The sequence below is a fragment of the Gossypium arboreum genome, chromosome 7, assembly GCF_025698485.1.
Source record: "Gossypium arboreum isolate Shixiya-1 chromosome 7, ASM2569848v2, whole genome shotgun sequence".
Classification (NCBI taxonomy): Eukaryota; Viridiplantae; Streptophyta; class Magnoliopsida; order Malvales; family Malvaceae; genus Gossypium; species Gossypium arboreum.
In genome coordinates, this window is record NC_069076.1 from 52330197 (window position 1) to 52337637 (window position 7441).

The window sequence follows — 7441 nt, forward strand, 5'->3', positions numbered from 1 at the left end:
AGGCTCTTGACCAAAAATCAATTGTAAGGGGGAGTATTTGTAATTTATATGCTTGATGTGTACAACATGTAAATCAATACAAGCATGAATCTCATGTTGAAATAGAAAGTTTTGTCCTCATAAGTAATGGTTTAGCTATTAGTTGGAGGCATTTGATACACAATTCAGCTAAATCATTTTGTGTGCGAACATGAGTTATAGGATGTTCAACTTTTATCCCAATTGACATGCAATAATCATTGAAAACTTGGGATGTAAACTCACCAACATTAGCAAGATGAATTGTTTTAATTGCATAATCTAAAATTAATCATTTAAACAAGCAATCTCGCAAACAACAGGTTGTGAGTTGATAACACATATGTGATTATTTTGTAGATGCATCTACCAAAATCATATAATATCAAAACTATTCACATGGTGGATGAATAGGCCCATATTTGTTTTAAAAATGCAAGACATTCAATCTCAACTTTAGCTAGTGAGTTTCTAATAATCAATTTTTATTGAGAACAAAAAACAAATGAGAATTCTTTAAATTAAAGAATCTTTTGGTTCTTTAATGAATGTCCATATAAATTCTCAATTAATTTTTGCATCATATATGATTCAAGATGGTTTAACTGGTCACGCCAAGTAGTAAATGCATTTGTATTAGTAAACTTCTGATTTACTTTAACATGCATTTCAATTGTACTAACAATGTCGATATAAATTGTGACAAATTGATACTTTTACTGTTATTCTTTTTTCTTTGTATCCACATATAAGTAATATTGTGAAATTTACTACTAGAAATGTCTAAATCAATGTGAAGTCTATAATGCCACCAAGTCAATAAATATAATTTTCAGATAATTATATGTAATATTCGCTTCAGGAAATATGTCAAAATCTTAAAATATAAGACATTTGATCTAGTGGTATGATTCTCACTTAAAGTACGAGAGGTCTCCAGTTCGATTCAAAATATAAATAACTCAATCCTCTTTTGATTCATATGAAATATAATATTTTTTCTTTTACAATCTTAAAACGAGATCCATTATGAATATATTTTAAAACCAACGGATTAACCATCACAAGATATTAATATATTAGCTCTTCTAGAGCTTTAGACTAATTTTGTACTATTAAATAGTGAAATAATATTTATTTGTTTTAGTACCAAATAAGATAAATACTTTATATCTATAATGATGAATTTATTACTACATTCTCATATCCTTCCTCAAAGAATATTAACAAAACAAAATATCATATGTGGCCAATAATATTTCATATCACATTGATAACACAAGTTATCTTTACCCTTTGAAGAGTTATCTTGAGAACTCTTATTGTTCTCTTATTTATTACTATGTTCCCACTTTAAGTGGTCCATGAGTATATCTTTTATTTTCTCTATGTTTACATTGACTTTGAGGAATGCAACAAATCTAGTAGGACAGACTTATAAACATCCCAATAGATTCCTTATTTCATAATCACCATCGCAAACATGCGTGGATTTTAAATCATAATCTATCTATTAATGTTGTCATGATTAGTATCCAATTATAATAAACATAATATAATAAATAAAATATAGTCACTACAAGAAAATAGACTTTTAGCGGCGCTTTTTAAAATGCCGCAAAAAGCGCAGCTATAGGTAACGCCACAAAAATTTGTGACGTTTATTGAAAAAAACGCCGCTAAAAGTCATGAATTTTAGCGGCGTTTGTTAAAAAAGCGCCGCTAAAAGAGATGCCTTTCAGCGGCGTTTGTTAAAAAAGTGCCGCCAAAAGTGATGGCTTTTAGCTGCGCTTTTTCCACAAACGCCGCTAATTTTGGCAGATTTGTAATATTTTTTTCACCAATATCCAGCCCTTCCTGCATTAAAATCTAAACAAATACAACAAATATAGTATAAAATGCAGCCAAAAACAGCAAATTTAGCATAAAAAATACAACCAAAAACATTAATTCTAAATGATACTTCAAATTTAACTAAAGATATATGATATAATTAATAAATAAAGTATAATTTAAAATATTCTTACAATAATGTTAAACGTGACAAAGTTAAAAACATTCTTACAATGAGAAAACTAATGTCTAAGATGGCGGCTTTTGCGATTGCTGAAACATCTGCATCATCTGCTGAAGCTGTAGCTGGAGGTTATCGTACTTTTTGCTCTGCTCTGCTACCATCACTCGTGCCTCTGCCTCTCTCGCTGTTGCTGCTGCCTCCCTCTCTGCTGCCTCCGCTCTAAGTTGTTGCTGGAGTTCTTCATATTTTCGTTGATCCTCGGCAATTTGCTCAACCATGTTCGCTTGCATCTGAGCTATCTGGTCTCTTTACCTCTGAACTTCAGCTTGAGCTTGACTTCCAGAAGGCATGTATTGCTGGGAGCCGGATCCAAAATATTGGGTCGGGGTAACACCAGATCCTTGAAATCGAACCCGACTATACCTTTTAGGACCCAAAACTTCAGTGATAATTCTGTTATCAATGTTCTCAAGATTAACAGAACTATCAGTCGAAGCAATCGCTTCATATTCCGCTTTCTTCTCCTTTAGTTTCTCCTAAAAAATCAATTAAAGAGTTAGAAACGAAATATATAATAAAAAGGAATGCAACATAACTTAAAATTATTTAAAACTACTAATGATGAATTGAATTAAACAATTATAATTAAAGATTATAAATATTTAGAATAAATCAAATATTATTAAGTAAATATACTATAATTTCTCCACTTGGATGTCATAGAGATCCATCTTTCTTCCTATCGTAATCTCAAAAGTCAAGGCGTCCAACTTTTGTCCGGATTTGACTTCTTACAATATAGTAGTAAAAATATTATTTAATAATAAAAGTTATTAATATTTGAAAGAATTAATAAATTCATAATACCTCGGCCTCAGCTACAGAATTAAAACTTCTCGACCCTGCCGTGTGTGTGAATTTTTGTTTTTGCCTGCTGCTTGTTCCAACTCGCTCACGGTCCTACATAATAAAATTATTATTACGTATATAGTAAACACTATATATAAGAGTTTGGAAATACGCAATACCTCTCCTTTCTTTGAATTCCAAAATCTAACCGCATCTTCCCATTGATACCTCAGCATTCCCAGCGGGACATTTCTCAATTTTTCCTCGAGGCTTATGTCTTTCTTAAAATATTGTTTCTTTAAAGTGCTTTTATTGTCTCTCCATCTTTTACCTAATGCCTTCTTGATATAATCATCGGAGACTTCTAAAGCAAATCTCTCCTAAAAAAACACAAGTTTAGAATGTAAATATAAATGAAACTTAAACCAAAGTATTATAAATTACATTCACATTTTGTTACCTTAATATTAGCGAGAGCCTGATTTTTGTTGTTATCAGGCATGTGATGCCATGATTCATAGTTGATGGGTAACATATTTGCATTTCGTGCTAAAATGCCCAAATAGCCTGCTAAAAGTCGAGCTTCAGATCCAACAGGCTGACCATGAGTATTTCTACTTACTTTAACACACTCGACAGGATCTAAGTCGTATAAATCTCTAAGCAGCGTACGTCCTCGAACTATGCGCCTCCCACCACTTTCAGCTGAAAAATGATATACTATTATTATATTAAAATTGACAAATAATTCAATAATAAAAGTCAACACATGTAAAATGAACATAACATTACTTTGAAATTCTTTAGGCTCATCAAGTGTCTCCGGCACATTCGAAGATCCAAAAACTGTCTGCTGTTCACTATTTCCTTCTTCCGAATTTGGAGTATTCTAGACAATACTTAAATCTCGTAATCTTCTTCTGCGCATTTTTCCTGCAATACACATAAAATAGTTAAAGTTTTAGTAACAAATTATAACAATAGTAGTACATATAAAATAGTTAAATTATATAACATGACAAAGATTAAAATTATAATATTACATATAATTTAAAAATCGTAAATTCTTACTACATCATTATTCGTAAATATCTTCATCCACATCATGTCGAACCCATTGATGTTGTGTACTAGTACTAGGGATATTTTCATCTAAGTTTTGTTCTGGAAAAGGTAATGTTTCTGATCTTTCGACGATGTCATCCCTACTTCCATTAACCATGTCAAACAAGTCTCTAGGGGTGTTCCGGAGTACAACATACCAACCCTCATCAGTTGGATCTTTCGAATAAAAAACTTGTTTCACTTGAGAGGAAAATACATATGGCTCGTCCATCAATTATTGTCCAGTGTGAATCAAGCGAGAGAAATTCAACATTGTAAAACCAAATTGATCTTCTTTAATTCCTCGAGCAGTATTAACATCAGCCTAATCACACCGAAATAGGGCAACTTTCCATCTGCCATAGTAATCCAACTCAATAATGTGGGTAAGAAGTCCGTAATACTCCACATTACCCTCAACCGGATTATTGTCCCTAGCACTAGCATAACTTGTAATTGAAGAATTAACAACTCCACAATTTTGAGTTCTCCTCATTCTCTCACGATACTTTGTATGAAATCTGTATCCATTGATGAGAAAGGCACTATATCTTTTTATTACTCTATTCGGACCTTGGGAAAGCCATTTAACTTCGTCATTGACGTCCTTTCCACTCCAAACCTATTGAATCGAAAGTAAATTGAATAATTAACTAAATTTCGCGATTATATGTAGCTTATTAACTTTAGTTACATACCGTTTGACTTAACCATTCATGAAAAGATTCTATGAATAACTTATTAATCTCTCGATGTTGCAATCTTCGAGAGCGTGCACGAGATCTCAAAATTTGTTTGTACTCACTATGTTAAAAACAAGTGTAATTGGTTAGAAGATAAACAAATCAAAACGACGAATATGTGAGGAAATTTTAGAACTTACTTGCGTAACGATTCAACTAAATCGTGGTGAAAAAGTACATATCGATGTGCTTGTATCCACGATATATCATCTAATTCTGCAATTTCAACTTTACCGATTGATTCTCCATAACTTTGGAATAAATAAGTTTCAGCCAAGTTATGATCATTGAGCCCAACATTTCTATTTGGTCTATTCAATCATGTTTCAACATCTTCTAAATATCTAGAACAGAATGTCATGCACTCCTCTGCAAAGTAGCCTTCAGCAATTGATCCTTTTGGATAACGCTTATTGCGACAATAAGATTTCAATTTGCTTAGGAACCTAAACACGATATACAATATTTATCAAAAGTTGTAACTAAATGTATAGACGCGAATAAATAAATACTTGACAAATAAATTAGCACCTTTCTATAGGATACATCCATCGATAAAAAACCGGTCCACCAAGTATTGCTTCGTGAGGGAGATGGATTACCAAGTGCACCATAATAGTGAAGAAGGAAGGTGGAAAGATCTTCTCCAAATTGCATAAAGTCAAAGCAGCTCGATCTTGTACTTTCTTAAGTTCTTCAACATCCAAAACTTTGCCACAAATAGCTTTAATTATATTGGATAGTTCAATTATACAAGACGTCACATTTTTTGACATGCAGCACCTTAAAGCAACTGGGAGTAAATCTTGCATCAAGATGTGGTAATCATGTGATTTTAATGAATATAATCTCCGATCTTTAAGACTCACACATCGAGATATATTTGACGCATACGCATCTGGGACCTTTATATCCTTCAACACCATACAAAACACCTCTTTCTCTTCCTTTGACATTGAAAAAATAGAAGGCGGCAACCGATATTTCCTATTCGGAAGTACTTAAGGATGAAGATCACGCCGAATTCTCATGTCAACTAAATCAAGTCGACTCTAAAGATTGTCTTTTGATTTTCCATCGACATTCAAAATTGTCCCAATTATGTGTTCTCGCTGACATTTTTCTCAATATGCATGACATCAAGATTGTGGCGTAAAATGTTATACTCCCAATAAGGCAACTCAAAAAAAATACTTCTTTTTTTCCACAAGTCTGCCTCATTAGGATCATCCTCTTCATCAGATTCATCATCAGATTCATCCCTCGATCTTCTCTTTGATTGCGTGTTAGGTGGTTGATTCATCTTCCCATAACTGAAGTTGATATCTTTTAACATAAACAAGATTTCAGATCCAACGGTCTACTCAGGAGCTCCTCTGTACTCTTCAAGCAGTCAAATAGAGTCCCCTGAAATCTAAATTTATGATTTCCATCTAACCACCGACGATGGCCCATGTAAGAGAACTTCTTCCCATTTTACAACCACTTCGAACAAGTTTGAGCAACACAACAAGGACAAGCATAACATCCTTTAGTACTCCAACCCGATAAATTAGCATAAGTCAGGAAATCATTAATTGTCCATAATAAAGCTGTACGTAAATAAAAGTTCTCCTTTCTTAATACATCATATGTCTCAACACCCGACCATAATTGTTTTAACTCTTCAATAAGTGGCTGCAAATAGATGTCAATATCATTTCCGGGACCTTTCTCTTCAGGAATAATCATTGATAAAATAAATGAAGATTGCTTCATGCAAATCCATGGAGGCAAATTGTAAGGAACAAGCACCACAGGCCAAGTACTATACGAAGTACTCATGATTTTAAATGGATTAAAGCCGTCAGCTGCTAGCCCAAGCCTTACATTTCAAGGATCGCTTGCAAAGCTTGGAAATTTCATGTCAAATGATTTCCAAGCTAAAGAATCTGCAAGATGTCTTAATAATCCATCATCGGTCCGTTGATCATTATGCCACCTCATAGATTCGGCTGTCTTTGACGACATGAAAAGTCTTTGAAGTTTTGGTATTAGGAGAAAGTATCGCAAAACCTTGACTGGCTTCTTTCTTAACTGTGCCCCACCTTCATCGGCATTCATATATTCTGTAATCCCATTCATCCAACGAGACTTGCCGCAAACATTACAATACTGTTGGTTCTTCTGATCACCCTAGTACAACATGCAGTCATTTGGGCAACTATGACTTTTATCGTACCCAAGGCCCAAATCTTTTATTAGTCTCTTCATATCTTGACAAGATTGGGGGTTTTTGCAAAAGGAAACATCTCTCTCAGAAACTCTAGCAGCATTGTAAAAGAGTTTCCAGTCCACCCTCCCAAACATTTTAAGTGAAATAAACGAATGCAGAAGGACAATTTCAAATATTTTAATCCCTCGTAAAGTTCTTCGTTCATTTCATTAAGTAAATTGTAGAACTTCGCCGCTTCTTCATTTGGCTCCTCATAAGGTGCACTTGTTCCCGTTTCGCCAAAAACATTTCCACCAATATTACAATCATCGGATGCAATAAAGTCAGGTGGAAACGATTGCTCACCATGACTGTGCATATTAAATGCATCCCGCAATATACCTTCCATGTCATCTTGTCTAACATACTGATGGTAAGCAATATCAGGATAAGTCAGATTAATCGTTGAAGAAGTTCCACTAGATGTACACTCTCCATGAAAAATCCACTTTTTAT